Here is a 17,327-nt window from a genome sequence, read left to right on the forward strand (position 1 = left end):
GATGCTCAGGCGATAGCTGATCAGCAGACTGGTCTTCTTCAACAAATCCTGGATGATGTCCGTCAACCAGCTCCAGTGATTGCACCTTCTTTCTCTGCCGATGATCGCGTCCAGCTCCATGAGACGCATGAGGCAACGACAACTCTAGCCAATGCTTTGAAAAGGCTGGAGGAATCCATGGTTCTCCAGCGACAGCGCTTGGATGAACTCTCTGGCCAATTCTCTCAGGTCTTAGCCAGAGAGGGGGAGATGAGGTCCAACACTGGTGGATCATCTGATGCTGCTCCTACAGCTTCTCAGGCTGTTAGCCTAGTATCAGCTTCAGTTGCAGTTGAAGCTGAGGCTCTCGAAGCTGAAGCAGTTGCTGCTCCTGTAATCACGTCCACCGAAGCTGCTCTAGCTGAGGTTGACGAAGCCATCCCTAGGGATGATGTCCATACCGTCACTGCCGCTGGTGATGATGATGTTGATGAGGATGAAGAAAATGATGATGAATACGATGATGAACCTGTCATTGCAGACACCGTAGATTATCTAGATGGTGAAGACGACGATGATGATGAAGATGACTTTACCATCAAGTTCCAGAAGCCATCAATCGTCACCAAAGGTGTTGCTCTCGGGGACTCTGCATCCCAGGGGGAGCAAAGGCATGGTGAATCGACTCCATCAGGGAACCAGGACCCTAAATCGAAAGGAAAGACGGTCGCTGAAGAAGGTAACTTGAAGGTACTTTTCTTGAGTCCTCAACAAACCTTATTTGAAGACTCTACCTCTCAGGTAGTGATCACTTCAGAATATCAACTTCATATCCCTTCAAGAACCTGCGGTCAACTAGAGTGGGTATCTGATCAACCCAGCTCTTTTGCTCCAACAAACCAGCAGATGTCTCAGCTAAAGGAGTCGCTTGACCAGGCTAGAGTAAAAATTCCTCTTCGTACCTCTAGTGGTGGTGAGTTTGACTTCCTATCTAAAGCTGAAGACTCGAGGCATTAAGGGCTGAAGAAGAGTTAGAGCTTCAAAAGAAGCAGACTGAGGACAGCTTAAAGCTGGCCAAGTCACTAGCTGCTAAAGTCCTTCCCAAGAAAAAGTCTAAGAGAACGGTGAATCCTGTCCAAGCCCAAGCTAAACTTCTTTCAATGGCAGAAGCTGAACGCAAGAAAAAGCAGAAGCTAGTGGACAAGGATAAACAATGGAGCGAAACAAAGCTGAAAAAGAGACTCAGTCCCCGCCCAATCATCAGCATCAGCGGATGATCTGAAGACGGTGGAACACTGGTCTCAATGCTCATCACCAGGGATAATCTTGATACCGTTACCGAGTACCCTTCCTACCTTGGCCGCTATGGATACAACGAATGGATGGAGATCAGACAAGCCATTCAGCAATCCAAGTCGAGACACAAGACACTTATCGAGGACACCATCAATGAGCTCATCAAAAGGATGTCCAGGTATGTCAAGGTCCCTGACCGGCCAACTCTGAAGAAAGGTGAGAAGAAGAAACTAAAGCTCTCTGATCCTAATGATGGACCATTCCTAAGGAACGAACATGAAACAAGGTTCTCCTTAGATGAAGTCCTGAAGGGTCATATGAGTATAGACATTTCTATGCTGAATCTTGACTTGCCAGATAAAGGTCCCTATACACCCAACTCTGTGCATTTTAAACCTGAGTTAGGAGTTATATTCCTTGACTATGAAAGTGAAGTCAGATTTCAGAGAATGTCAGAGCTAAATCTATGTCCAATGGATCACTTGGTTTATCTCTTGCTCTAGATAGATGATAGCATGCCTGGAAAAGTCGTAGATCTGAAGATACAAAGGGAATTCCTACGTCGAAGAAACCTTGGTGAAAATGTACCTGATTACATAGATCTAAGTGTTTTAGAATAAGATTCTCTTTGTAACAACAATCCACTTTTCCTTGTAACTTCATGTACTATATTTCTTTTCAGTGATTATACTTATATTCTGTAAGTTCTGGACATGTATTGTAATACTTGTAATATTTCCTATGATTAATAAAATGAGTATTTCATGTACTTCACTGAAAAAATCCCTGAAAAAAGTAATAGGGACACAAGTCTATGAGTTTCAATGTTACTTTTTCCATTCATTGACAATGTATAAGTCGGTGAATAAGCTTTCAGTTTCAGTTTTCGTACTTGTAATTTTCTTAGATATAACTTAAGAAAACTTCTCAAGCTGAGACTGACCAAACTGAAAAAGATCCCAAAATAGTAAAAAAGGACATGTACTTTATATGTAACTTTTCTTTACTATTATTTGATAAGATAATCTTCTTTATGTTATCTTGTTATCATCAAATAGGGGAGATTGTTGATCCTCTCTCTCAGTGATTTGATGATAATCCATTTTCTCTTTTCATATTGTATTTGTGTTTCTGTATTTTCAGTTCCAGCGATCTTCACTGAGTATGTTCAGTGATCGCTGAAAAACTTGCATTGTAAATCTATCTGAGACAGCAATACTTCAAGAAGACAACACTCACACCAAAGAACCTTCAGCGAACGTCGAAGACTGAAACTGAAGATTAGAGATCGGCGAGTACGTAATCTGAAGCGATATTACGGGACCAACATTATTTCATGTGTCTCAAGGTCGAAGACTGAAACTGTTTCTCTTCTTGTTGACCCTTACGGGTCCAACATTATTTCATGTGTCTCAAGGCCTCAGAGATCATTAACGCTCAGATCCCTGCCAAGATAAAGACTGGTCTAGGATTTTTCTATGATCAAGAAGACAGTGTCACTGACAGGTCCATGCTCAAGTTTGGCACCTTTGTCTCTTCTATTCTGACACTTCTTCCTCTCAGTCTTCTTTAACTGAGAATCATCTTGATGGAAATCCTTCGAGTTTAGGTTGCAAAGACAAGGGTAAATCCATTGTCAAAGCACCTCTTCCCAAGAAGACTAACAAGTCAAATAGATCTAAATCTATTCTTTCAGCTTGTAAACCTCCTCCTTCTTCTTCTTCTTCTTCTTCTTCTTCTTCTTCTTCTTCTTCTTCTCCTTCTTCTTCTTCTTCTTCTTCTCCTTCTTCTTCTTCTTCTTCTTCTTCTTCTTCTTCTTCTTCTTCTTCTTCTTCTTCTTCTTCTTCTTCTTCTTCTTCTTATTCTTCTTCAGGTACTAAGAAATCTGAATCTTCTCAGAAATCTAAGTCTCAGCTCAAGGTAAACGCTTCACCTAAGGACTCCAAATCCTCTAAAGTTCCTCCAAGAACTAATGAGAAGGGAATCCTTGGAGCTGATCCCTCTTCAAATCTGGTACTTCCTAGCCCTACTACCTTCAGCTATAGGAAATGTAAGCACTATGGTGAAACTACACACATTGTCGGTAAATGTCCTTCTGTCGCGAAGGCTGGTCCACCAGCCAAGGGCAAGAAAGTAGTTAAGGCTGAGAAATTAACCAAAGTGAAATCATCCACTAAGGCTGCTAAAGCGACCAAGGTGAAGAAAACAACTGGAGCCTCCTCTTCAGGCTTAGTGAAGACGACTACTGATACTAAGCCTTTAGTGTCAGGTGTGGTAGTTCTCACCACTGAAGCCTCTTCATCAGGCTCATTGAAGACACCCACTAACTCTATATCTCTAGCGTCAGAGGTTGTTCCTATTTCCACTAAAACCTCTCCAGGTTCAGTGAAGCCCCCTGCTGATGCTGGTTCTTCAGTTTCAGTAGATGAAGCCTCTAACATTGCTGGACCCAAATAGATGGGTACCGAAAGCATTTTTAAATTGTTCCCTTGTGCAGGAAGTCAAAGGAATATGATATCTCTATAGGGGATGCTCAAGGCACATGACCGGAGACAAATCTCTGTTCATTCACTACAAGGAAGAAAGAGGACCTTTCGTGACCTTTGGAGGTAATGAAAAAGGATATACCAGAGGTTTTGGTATATTAACCAACAACGTAACCATATTTAGGCATGTTGCATACGTTTAAGGACTGAAGCACAACCTTCTCAGCATCAGTCAACTGTGTGATAAAGACTACATAGTGAAGTTCTCCAAGAATTCATGCTATGTCTATGTCAAAGATGATAAGGTTTCCTTGACCGGTTCTCATTTAGAGAATGTCTACATCATCAATATGGATTCTTCTATCACTGAGAATAGATGTTTCTTCTCTAAAGCCTCGTCAGATATCAACTGGCTGTGGCGCAAACGACTTTCTCACCTTAACTTCAAGACACTTAGTGAGCTATCTAGAAATGATCTTGTCACTGGTCTTCCTCGACACTCCTTTGCAAACAAATCTCTTTATTCAACGTGTGAAAAAGGAAAACAAACAAGAGTTAGCTTTAAGCCAAAGCAAATCTCTTTAGTGACATCGCCTCTTCAGCTACTGCACATGGATCTTTTTGGTCCTGTGAACGTGCAATCTATTGCTGGAAAGAAGTATACACTCGTCATTGTTGATGAGTATTCTAAGTACACTTGGGTCTTCTTTCTCAGATCCAAAAGTGAAGCAGCTGAAGACATTATATCGTTCATCAAGTAAATAGAAGTACTTAACAATATTAAGGTACGATTTTTTAGAAGTGACCATAGTATTGAATTCAAAAACAGTACTATGGATAACTTCTTTGAGGACAAGGGAMTTTCTCACAACTTTTCTTCAGTGAGAACTCCTCAGCAAAATGGGGTCGCTGAAAGAAGAAATCGAACAATCATTGAGGCTGCTCGATCAATGCTCAGCGAGTCCCATCTCCCTACAAATTTCTGGGCTGAAGCTGTCAACACCGCTTGTTTTACTCAAAATCGATCACTGATCGTTAAGAGGTTCAATAAGACAGCTTACGAACTTTTCCATGGCTGAAAGCCTTCTATTAGCTTTCTACATATCTTTCGTTGCACGTGTTATATTCTCAACAACCGAGATCAACTAGGAAAGTTCGATCCCAAAACTGATGAATGAATCTTTCTTGGATATTCTTCAGTATCCAAAGCCTTCTGAGTATTCAACAAACGTCGACAGACGATAGAAGAAACTATTCATGTCACTTTTGATGACTCTCAATCAGCTAATTCAAAACCCATCTTAAATGATGAAGATGAATTAGAAAACTGGATGTTCTCTCATTATGGACAGCCTGAAGCTTCCTTCAGTGTTCCTCTCAACCCTGAAGCCGCAGAAGATGAAGATGAACCATTAATCATTCCAGTTGCAGCTAGTCACACCAACGTATCTTCTTCAGAGATCGTTGTTATGCCTATTAGCTGTGTTCCTCATTCTACTTCAAGCACTGATTAATCAGTGAAGAAATGCCTTCAGCATCTGTGCCTGTATCAGTCGTTGAATCTGAGGCTCCTTTAGCAATTATTCCAATCGCTGAAAAATTTACAGTTGAAGCCTCATCCTCTGTTCCTGAACATCTATGCTTAGATGATAATCCTCTACCAACTTAGCAATGGATTAAAGACCATCAAATTTATCAAATTCTTGATGATCCAAGTGCACGTATTCAGACTCGTCATAGTCTAGGTAATATTTATCTCTTTGTCAACTTTCTTTCTTTAATTGAGCCCAAGAAAATCAATGATGTTGTTTCAGACCCTAGTTGGGTCATTGCCATGCAAGAGGAGCTCATTGAGTTTGATAGAAACAAAGTCTGGTACCTTGTCCCACGTCCATTTGACAAGACAGTGATAGTCACCAAAAGGGTCTATCGTAACAAGTTAGATGAAGAAGGCGTGGTAACCGCAACAAGGCTCGACTTGTTGCTCAGGATTATAGATAAGAAGAAGGGATCGACTATGATGAAACCTTCGCACCAGTAGCTAGACTCGAAGCTATTCGACTCTTTCTAGCCTTTGCTACTCATAGAGACTTCAAAGTCTACCAAATGGATTTAAAGAGCTCTTTCCTTAATGGAAAACTTCAAGAGGAAGTTTATGTTGAACAACCTCCATGGTTTCTTGACAACAAATATCCAAACCATGTATATCGTTTGGATAAAGCTCTTTATGGGTTGAAACAGGCTCCCCATGCCTGGTATGATACCCTCTCCTCATTTCTCATTTCTGAGAAATTTGTTTGTGGAAAGATTGACCATACCTAATTTCTTAGGAAAGTTAAAGGTCATATCATTCTAGTCCAAATTTATGTCGATTATATTATTTTCAGCTCTACTAATCTCTCTTTGTGTTTTTGATTCGCTGATCGCAAGAAGAAAGAGTACCAGATGAGTATGATGGGAGAACTAACCTTCTTTTTAGGTCTCCAGATCAAGCAATCAGATAAAGGTATCTTTATCAGTCAAAGTAAGTATGTCCATGACATGCTGAAAAAGTTTGATCTATCTAATAGCTCATTTGGGAAAACTCCAATGACTCCTCCACTCACTCTCAACAAGGATCCAAATTGAAAGCCTATAAATGTAACTGTTTATAAAGGAATGATCAGCTCCCTGCTGTATCTCATAGCTAGTCGATCAGATATCATGTATTCTACTTGCTTATGTGCACGATATATTTGAACCTAAGGAATCCCATCTGATCGCTGTAAAACACATCTTTAGATACCTGAAGAGAACTCCTAACTTGGGTCTCTGGTACCCTAAGGGTTCAGGTTTTGACCTAATAGGTTATTCATATAGTGATTTTGTAGGTTGCAAAATCGATAAGAAAAACACCACTGGAGGCTGTCAGCTTCTGGGTGGAAAGTTGGTGAGCTGGACAAGTAACAAGCAAAACTCAGTGTCCATATCAACTGCAAAAGCTGAATATGTAGCCGCAGGAAGTTGCTGTGCCCAGTTTCTTTGGATGAAAAACCAGCTGAAGGACTACGATCTTCAGTTCTCGAAGATTCCTATCTATTATGATAGCACCAGTGTTATTGCAATTGCAAACAACCATGTACTTCACTCCAAGACCAAACATATAGAGATCATATATCATTGTATCAGAGATCATGTTATGGATGGTGATATTGAACTTCACTTTGTTGCAACTGATTATCAGCTCTTTGACCTTTTCACCAAACCTCTTGATGAGACAAGATTTAACATCTTAATCAGTAAATTAGGGATGCTAAACGTTGAATAATAATTTTCTTCAGTTATACGCATCAATCAGTAAGTGAAATAATTCAGTGCTCTTTCTCTATCACTGAACTCTTGAGTAAATATATCTATTCTATCTAAGGTATGTATACTTGTTCTTTTTCTAAAAACTTAAAACTATCACTGAAGCTTTTTTGTTCAGTGATCAAAATGTTTTAAAAGTTCGTTTCAGTGATTCTTTCTTTCACTGAATATTTTTATGTAAGTATATCCCTTTATATTGTTGTCTTTTCTTAAAATCAAAATGATCACTGAATTTTTCTATCTTCAGTGATTCAAATGTTTTTAAATGTCAGTTTCAGTGATTCTCTTATCACTGACACTGAAGTCTTTTATGCAAATACTCTTCTAAGTTATTTTTAGTTCTTAGAATGAAACCATCACTGAAGCTTCTCTTATTCAGTGATCAAAATGTTTTAAAAGGTTTTTATTCAGTGATTGTCTTATCATTAAATGAGACTCTTCAAATTTCTTAAAACCTTTTCGTTTTTAAAAGAAATAGTTAATGAACCATCTTAATGATGACATTCTCTGTTACCAATACGAATCACTTTGAGACACACAAAAAGTTCTGACACATGCGACCTACTTTATCTTCCATCCAATCATGGATAAGAACGTGCCATGTTTCTCATCATGGCATTTCCTCAACCGTCGTATTTTTCCTCTTTCATATTTCTTTTCTCTCTTCTCCTACCTAAAAATATGGGATCTCTTCCTCATATTTTCTTTACGCTTACAAAACTCTTTGAAGAACCTCTATCAAAAAGACTTTGCAAGCAAGAACTCTCAAGAACACTCAAATCCTTCAACCTTCTTCAAAGAACTCTAAGGTTGATAACTTTATTTATATTTTGAACTGTTCTTCTCCTTTAAATGAAATAAATGTTTGAGATTTTATGAACCTTGTTCTCTTAAAACACAAACAGAAAGATTAATAACATATTCTGATTCTTGGTTATAATCTTGTTTCAAAACACTAATCTACTTGATAAACCCTAATATCTCATTTGTGCATTTTTCAAAAAAGTTTTATTGTTCTAAAACTTAAAAAGATCACAATAAATCTTGGACTACTAATATAAATTGTTTTTCTCCTTCTTATTTCCTTACCAAAATCATAAAATGGTTGCCAAGAATGTGAACTTGTCGTGGAAGACATATCCTTCAAGGCCAATAACCACATTGCCTTGTTAGACATTCCACCAACAAAACCATCTACGAGGATGTTGTTGCTTTCCTCCGCATGTCCCCACTCGCCTATGCTCTCAAACATAAATCTGTCATGGTTAGGGAGGCCCTTCAAAGTTCTGGATGACTGCTGAGGTGGTGCAAGAGGAATACAAGAACGGTCATCAGGTGGAGAAAATCTCCTTCACCTTCAATAGGATGACTGTTAGCTTTGGAGTGAACACTCTGAGGCACGCTCTTCGATTCCCCTAGGGTCCCTTTGCCAGCGAACCCTCCACTACTGAAATCATTGCTTGCCTGGATGACATTGGCTATCAATGGCCAATGAAGAAGGACTCCAGGGAGCCCCTCAAATCCCTCTCCAAGATCAAAAAGAACCGCATGTCAGCAATCTGGCAATACTGTTGGAACCCAGATTCTCTTAATAACAGAAATCACAGATAAATAAATAAGAGTGAAGTAAAACTGTGTAACTGAAATGGTCTAACGAAGTATTCAATAGAGAGATATGAAAACAAGATGAACTTGAATATGTCAGATGCTTTTATTAGATGAGAAGAAAGCACAAAGAAACTCTCAATCTAATTTGTATTCTCACAAGGTTTCACTATAGTCTAATTCAGCATAATCAGGTAACTTGAAACCTGAGGAGGATGCCTCCTTATATACGACTAAGCTAAACATAATCTCCTGGAAACTTGGCTTGAATCTTCGAGTTCTTGTTCCGCATCCTTATCATTTACGATCCTTGAATAGTGGAGTGGACTAAGCCAAGCCGCCTTGATTATGTTAGAAGCTTGCAAGAATGTTTGAACTGTGTACGCTTTCCATGGAGGTAGGAGACTCAGAGGCTCTACATGTACTATACAGAGGCTCTGTGTCTGGAGTGTAACTCTGTATCAAGCACTTAACCTTTTTGGCATTTAAGGCTTGACCTTCCATGGAATAGAGCACAAGCTTTGTATATGAGATGTTTGGCTCTTTAAGTAAGAGCTCTGTCTCATGATGTCTTCTGCATAAGAGCTCTTAGTCCAGACTGCTTCAATAGACTAAGTCCTACTGACTAGAGTAAGAGGCTTCTTACATACACTTTTACAAAATGGGGTCTAACAATCTCCCCCTAAGTGTAACTAAGACAGACTCTTACTGGAATGTAATACATATGTCTAATCGAAGCCAGAGGTCAAAATAACCTCTGTATTACATTTACTATCTAATGTTTACAATACTATGAAATGAAATTACAATACTTGAAATTGAAAAAACAAAAGATAGATGTTGCTTACAAAAGAAGAGGCCTAGATTGTTGAAGCTTCATGAACTTCCTAAGAAGCTCACGGAACTCCAACAGATTATCTATAGATCTGATTATTATGCTCGACCTCTCATTCACACCCGGGGTATTGCCTCTGCTTCTTAGTAGATTATTCTTGATGAAGCGCATAGTGGAATTTGAATACTTTAAGCGCTAATCTTCATGGAAGAACACCTTTCTTCCTTGTTCATTTATGAAGATTACCCCGACCTCTAGTTCGACCAGCACCGTCCATGAGGGGATATGCTTAATGCCTTGGAGTTCTTCATTCGGTGCAGTGACATTAAGCTGATCTATCTCCATATCCCCATAATCCCTTTTACCTTGTACGGAGAACTTATGTTTCTGTCCTTCAGTTCCAGCGATCTTCATTATGTCTGTTCAGTGATCGCTAAGAACATGTAATGTAAGTCTATCAGCGACAATGATACTTCAAGAAGACAAAACTCACACCAAAGAACCTTCAGTGAAAGTCGAAGACTGAAGCTGAAGATTAGAGACTGGCAAGTTCGTGATCTGAAGCGGTATTTAGTGATTACAACCTGGTCTATACATGTGCTTGTATTCATTCCCCTCTTCTACAAACTGTTATACACATCTTGTAGACCCTAACGAGACCAACAAATGGTATCAGAGTAGTGTATTTATATTCTTGTTGTTTAGTTGTTTTTCTGCATTATATTATCTCTTTCTTTAGATAATCTTACTGCTTTCAAATGGATTTACAAAATAGAAACACATACTTTCATGACAATGCTCTCTTGCCAAACCACCCCGTTTTATCCGAGACAACTTTAGTTTTTGGAAAAATCAGATGTCCCTCTTTCTGGAAGGTGTGAATCCTGAAATTCCACACTATATAGAAAATGGACCATATGTTCCATATGCCATTTCTCCGGCTGTTCCTGGAACAGCTATGACTGTCGCGATTCTTGAACGCAGATTCCAAAGCTCACTCATCAATGGAGCGATGAAGACAAGAAGAAGATAGCTATAGACATTCGTGCTAGGTATATAATAGATATGTCTCTTCCTGATGAGGTTTATCATTCTGTTATGAAACTCAGAGCCTCGAAAGCCATGTGGGACACTTTATGTGTTCAATATGAAGGAACCTCTCATGTACAAGAATCGAGGAAGATTAATTTAGTAAGACAATATGAAAGCTTTCTCTGTGGAAAGACTGAAACATTGTCTGATGTACATCAACGTTTTAGTTGTCTTCTTATCGATATAAGGACTGTAGGCAGGGAATATTCTAATTCTAAAACTTTAACGAAGTTTCTGGAATGTTTGCCTGAGTCTTCGGATACTTATTCCATGTGTCTCAAGATAACCAATGACATGTCTTCTCTTTCTCTCAGCACTCTATATGGGATACTGCTTAATTATGATCAGTCTTCTCAGCTGAAGATAAATCTAATCAAAGATTTTAGAGAAATGAAGAGCTCTTCGTTAGGTCTAATCTCTGAAGATGTTTCAGCTAATCTCCCTTCTTCTTCTCCTTTTTCTTCTTCTTCTTCTCCTTCTTCTCCTTCTTCTCCTTCTTCTTCTTCTCCTTCTTCTCATTCTTCTCCTTCTCCTTCTCCTCCTCCTTCTCCTTCTCCTTCTCCTTCTTCTTCTCCTCCTCCTCCTCCTCCTCCTCCTCCTCCTCCTTCTCCTTCTCCTCCTTCTCCTTCTTCTTCTTCTCCTTCTTCTTCTCCTTCTCCTTCTCCTTCTTCTTCTCTTCTCCTTCTTCTTCTTCTTCTTCTTCTTCTTTTTTTTCTTCTTCTTCTTCTTCTTCTTCTTCTTCTTCTTCTTCTTCTTCTTCTTCTTCTTCTTCTTCTTCTTCTTCTCCTTCTTCTCCTTCTCCTTCCAGCGTAAGGCCAAAGGTCTTGTCGCTGAAGAGCACAACTAGGCTTATTCATCTGATAAATCATCATCTGATGAGGAAGATATGGCCTATCTCTGCTTAATGGCCAAGGATGTCAAAGAAAAAGCTTCAGAGGGATTGTAGTTTCAGAAGGCAAATTTGAAGACTTTGATTTGATCAGAGTTAACACAACTAAAAAATTAACAGGAAATAACAGATAATAAAAACAAGCAGGGTGTAAGATTTAGGGTGAGATGTAAATACTATTTCCAGTAGACCACTGCTTTCAAAATGCTACCACATGAGACCATGTTGACAAATTGCTACAACATGCAATTAGTAACAACTATTTTCACCATTTATTTTGAGGGTATTCCTTTCGGACTTCACCGATGCACTAATATTATAACTTTCAACCCATATTTCTATGAGGTATGCGGACCAGTCCTCAAAATATATAGATAAACAATTCTCTTTGTTAAAAATCACTATTTCGAATGAATTCCCATATCATTCAAGTTGACGTGTTCTAAATGGCTCATCTATGAGTCCATTCCACTTTAACACTCCAAAGTGATTAACATGTCGAGAATTAACAATTTAGAAAATACGGATAATAAATCTCTTTGTTAGCAACTCTCTCAAGTCTACTTCTCATATCATCCCAATTGACGTGCAATCAATGGCTCAGCTTAGAGTCCATGGCACTTTAACACTTTTCAGTGATCAACTTGTCAAGAAGTGTCATTGGTTTTTATAAAACTTGAAATGAAATAATGAAACATTGTTGTTACATAAAAGGGTATACCTTATTTTGATTTACAAACTCACCATTTTTGTCATACACCCAAGCTAAGGAATTTAGCTACTCAAGAGATGTTATTTCAACGCCTTCTCTCCCGGTGACAGGTGTTCTTTGGCCAACAGTATACGCAGATTCTTGTGGTGTTCTTGCTGATTCTTGTTGTGTTCTTTCTCTTTTTCAAATTAAAGTCTTTTGGTCAAGATTCCAACCTCATCGTTTCTTGTGATGTTTAATGTACAAAATTCTTCGTAATTGTCAGAAGCTAAAGAAGAGTGTGATGTCTTACCTTTTCCTTTTCTCTTTGCCGCATCTCTACCTATAGGACGTTGAACTGTTGAACCACTAACAATTGGTGCTTCTTGGTTGGTTTTGACAGAATATCTCCTACTTCTGAAGTTTTTGACCTTTTTGTGCTTTCACCACTTTCTTTATTATCCACTTCATATTTTAGGCGAGAGCGTGTCCTGTCATGTTCTAACTATAAATTCCACTTGGGATGTATACACATAACTTCATAAAAAACAAGCAAGTCATTAAACTTGCTCCCACCCATCTTATAAATTGCATAAGCCTTTTTCTCAACATCTTTCATACTCATTCCGCTCATTTTCTGTTCATCTGCTTCTCTGTACACATCAATCCATTTGTTTGCACTTTCGCTAAGTTGAGCAAAATGACCTTTCATTTGATTTATGTTCCTGATTCCCAGTTCTTCTGCATTTTCTGCTCGAGTTTCGTCATAGTATTCTTTCACTCGTGATCAAAATGTCTGTTTTTTCTAGTGTTTTTCCTCGAGTAGGTTCTTCACTCATAGATCCACGTTGACATCAACACCATATCTTCTTTGGTTTCCCTTTTATCTGTCGTTGAACTCTTTTGTGGTGTTTGGGTATTTTCAGGGGTAGAAACTTGATTATCATTGATGAAAAACTCAGATTTTTTATACTCTGTGTGTGGGTGATACTGAAAGTTATCAGAATGTTGAGAATTTGAAAAAGATTTTGGAAAGTTTGGACCCATAGCAGAAAATTGAAAGAAATTGAAAGTTTTTTTGGAATTTGCAAGATAACGAGATGATTGAAATGAAGAGAAAGATTGGTGTGATGAAAATATGTCAATATTCAGCTCTATTTGTATGGAATTGAAAACCATGATTTTTTGTATATTTATTATTTTCTAATTTTCCTGTTAAAGTCATTTTTTTAATCAGATAAGTTTTATAAAATTAAATTTGACCAACAAAATGTGACATGTGGCAATAAGATTCAAAAAATGGCAATCCTGGTTCGTAAGGCGGTACAAATTGGTAAATATTTTTTTATTTTTTTTAACAATTTTGTCTTACTCACGATCGGATTGCTCCAGACCGTGAATAAAGATGGTCTAAAAGACTTGAAAACAAAAGCATCATAAAGGGAACATACATAAAATCAAGTACAAGACTAATTTTTTAGTTCATAATCACATAGAGGGATCAACGTACGGAACCTTCAGTGTGTCATAAATCTCAAGGGAGGATCTGTCCACATGGGTCGTGGGATGTAGTACGGGTAAACACATCCAACCTTGCATGCAACAATGTGTATCATAACATGCATATCCTATAACCATTCCATACACCCCCACCCATTCATAGGTAAAGCTCACGCGATGGAGAACCAATATGGGGACGTTGTGGTTCACGAGCACCACAGAGCGTCATAATGATCCATGTCCTGATCAATGTGTCACACAAAATTATAAAATCAAGTGAGAATCATGAAAGTTGAAAATAACGACCATGAAATCCAATAAACGACCTTTATGGTTCAAAATATCGTTGAAATGATGTTCAATGTTAAAACAATTCAAATAAAGTCTAAAGTAACTTTTGAAACCTCACACAGGTATAAATATTGAATGAACATGAATACTTTCAAAGTATCATTTTTTCAGAATTAGTTTATAAATTAGACCACAAAATCACAAGATTGTCGTATAACAACCGGAATATTATATTTTCACATAATAAAAGACTTTCGGATTCGAATTAACATGCACTTGCTTTTATAGTACTAAGATTTCATTCATGGAATGGATTGATTTACGTAATTGGAAGTAACCAATTAGGTTTACGACGAAACCTAGAAATCGATCACTGATCCAATTTGAGTACCTCTACAGGATAGACCTCAACAGAAAACTGAAGAGTAACGGCAGCAAGTGATTGAGTTCAGTAGTTYCTCATATAAAATTATTGACTCTAGAGATATAGTAATATGTTTCGTTTTATTTTGTCCTCTGTCAATGTTATAATACGGTTTTATGTGAGTTTTAGAAAAAAAAAATGTTTTTATTTTTGAATAAAATATAAATTTCAAAAATATCTTTAATTTTTTTTAAAATATATTGATATTAGTATCAAATTAACTATTTAAAAGTTTTTGTTTTGTTGTGTAATTTTTTAATTCAATTTTTTTATTATAATTTAATTTATGTTTAATAACGAAGTAATTTATTTTTGATTTAACAATATAATTTTTATAAATATAATAATTAAGTATTCTGTTATAACACAATAATTATCCTAATTATATTTTAGATTTTAGATATTTAAAATGAAATGTTTATCGGTATTTGATTATATTTATTTACAGTTAGTTAAACGAATTCAAACATGAACTTTTAATCTATACTACCTTATTAAACAAATTTATTAAATATCTTAAAAATAATCTAAAATGTACAAGATACTTTTTTTTATGCATGAAGTCTTGGTTACAAGTAATTTTTGCATATAGTACAAGTACAACTTGGTTGGTTCAGTTGCATACGGTACCCCTTCCAATTCTCGATTCAATTGTCGCTCCAAGAACTCAGACGTCGATTCATGCTCCCAAGGTGCCGCTCCAACTCTGCCCTATAATTTCCATCTCTGGCTTATCAATTATCCAAATCGGCTTTCCTTGTTTTTGATTTGGAGTTCGAAATTCTCCATATTCAACATATAGAGGTAATAATCGACCTAATTTTTCTCATCTTTAACGCTCCCCTTTCACTTATCTGGTCTGTCCAACTGATTTTTTTGTTCTATTTCAACTGGTTTGTATTTAGATTGGATCCCTAATTGATTTTAAGTTGATGATTTTGTTCGACGATTGAAACTCAATCGTTGGTATTTGCTACTCTCGACGATTGAAACTCAAATCAGGTTGGTGTTTTGTTGATTGGGTTGGAGCCCTAATTTCTTGATAAATGCTTAAAAACAAATTTGATGTTTCTCTGCATTTTGTTAGAATGATGATGTTTCTCTAGAAATCAGGTTGGTGTTTGGATTGGATCCCTAATTGATTTTGGAATGATGTTTCTCTACAAATCAGGTTGGTGTTTTGTTGATTGGGTTGGAGCCCTAATTTCTTGGGGAAATGTAAATGCAAAAAGGACCATACTTGGTACTTAATGTTCAATTCTCATTCATTTTGCAATGTGTAGTGCTTTTTCTCTACATTTTGTTAGAATGATAGATTTATTCATGATGAAAAGTGAAGTGGCGATGGTTCAAGAAATCGATCACTCTATTTCTGGAGATTTATTTTATACTCTCGATTGGTTTCTCATGGAAGTATGGAACAAAAAATCATGAAAAAGGACTCTTATTGTGGGTGCTGGGAAGTTAATTTGCTGATGGCTTCATGATTTTGATTTTCTTTCTGGATTTTGCTGTGTGTAGATGGGAAATACATGATGGAAGTTGATAGAGTTCTTAGACCTGGTGGCTTCTGCCTTCTGGGTGCTTTCGGGTCCACCAATTAATTAGAGAAACAATTACAAATTGTGGCAACATCCAAAGGAGGATCTTGAGGAAGAACAGAGGAGTATTGAAAAGGTTTCTAAGCTTCTATGCTGGGAGAAAACATCTGAGAGTGGAGAAACTACTATTTGGCAGAAGAAATTAAATCTGGAAGCATGTCGTGCCACAGAAAATGCTCCGGGTGTTACATATTGCTCCCAAGATCCAGATGATGTCTCGTATGATCACCTTGATGTTATTATCAATACTTTTTTGAAGATTCAAAGCTTAAAGCTTCTTGTTTTCAACAAAGAACCCCTAAATTCATGTGGAAATTCATCCAAAAATTGTTCTTAATTTTTCTAGATTTTAAAATCAACCCATTGTACTATATATTCGGTGTTTTAGGTACAAGAATATGGAGAAATGTGTAACTCCTACCAATTCAAAGGCAGAGGATGTGGAATACAAGCTGTTCCCTGAAAGCCTTAATGCAAAGGCAGAGGATGTGTAATACAAGCCGTTCCCTGAAAGCCTTAATGCTATCCCACCACGAATTGCTTCTGGATCCATTCCAGGAGTTTCTGCAGATATGTACATGAAGGATAACAGACAATGGAAGAAACGTGTGAATGCTTACAAAAGGATCCATCGAATCATTGCATCCGGAAGGTATCCCAACATCATGGATATGAATGCTGGTTTTGGAGGGTTTGCTGCTGCTCTTGACTCTCCCAAGTTATGGGTTATGAACGTCGTTCCCACTTTGGCAGAGAACACTACACATTGCAAGAATGAGCAAATTTGAACACAAGTGTTGAGTACATTGTTATTTTTGCATCTACAATTCCATATATATATATACACGTGTGTGTGTGTATATATATATATATATACTTCATCGTTTTGATGCTTGCAATGTTTACAAACGCACAAAACTATCAATTTCTTGTTTTCTTTGTCCCTTCTTATTTGATCAGAAAATTTTGAATTCATAGTTGTTTTGATATGAAAAATTGATGTTGTTTGTGTGTAATTGTGTGTGTTCTTGGTGTTTTTTTAGTTCAAATTATTATTTTTAGTAGGAAATGCAATACCATCTACATAGGAGTGCTCAAAAACCCGACCAACCCGATCAACCCAACCCAACGCAAAATAACCCAACCCGAAGCAACCTGATGTCTAATCGAGTTGTAAAATTGTCAATTGTAGGTATTGAATTGATATTGAGTTATTATTATTTGAATCCAATCCAACCCGATATCTTTTTATTTATTGGATTTAATATGATTATTGAATTTCTATTAATA

General features: G+C 37.3%; 1 long non-coding RNA gene across 4 annotated transcripts; it reads left to right on the plus strand.

The window, feature by feature from the left end:
* Positions 1 to 15,089: 15,089 nt before the first annotated feature.
* On the plus strand, positions 15,090 to 16,352 carry LOC112504425. Of its 4 annotated transcripts, none has more exons than XR_003068195.1 (4): positions 15,090 to 15,240; positions 15,342 to 15,438; positions 15,608 to 15,679; positions 15,958 to 16,352. It is a non-coding gene; the product is annotated as an uncharacterized LOC112504425 (long non-coding RNA). The 4 variants fall into 4 exon arrangements; XR_003068193.1 differs by having other exon boundaries at positions 15,096 to 15,240; positions 15,524 to 15,679; XR_003068192.1 differs by lacking the exon at positions 15,608 to 15,679 and adding an exon at positions 15,524 to 15,607 and having other exon boundaries at positions 15,096 to 15,240.
* The last annotated feature ends 975 nt before the right edge of the window (positions 16,353 to 17,327 follow it).

The sequence above is a fragment of the Cynara cardunculus genome, unplaced genomic scaffold (assembly GCF_001531365.2).
Source record: "Cynara cardunculus var. scolymus isolate 2C unplaced genomic scaffold, CcrdV1 Un_Scaffold_5572, whole genome shotgun sequence".
In the NCBI taxonomy this organism is placed as follows: Eukaryota; Viridiplantae; Streptophyta; class Magnoliopsida; order Asterales; family Asteraceae; genus Cynara; species Cynara cardunculus.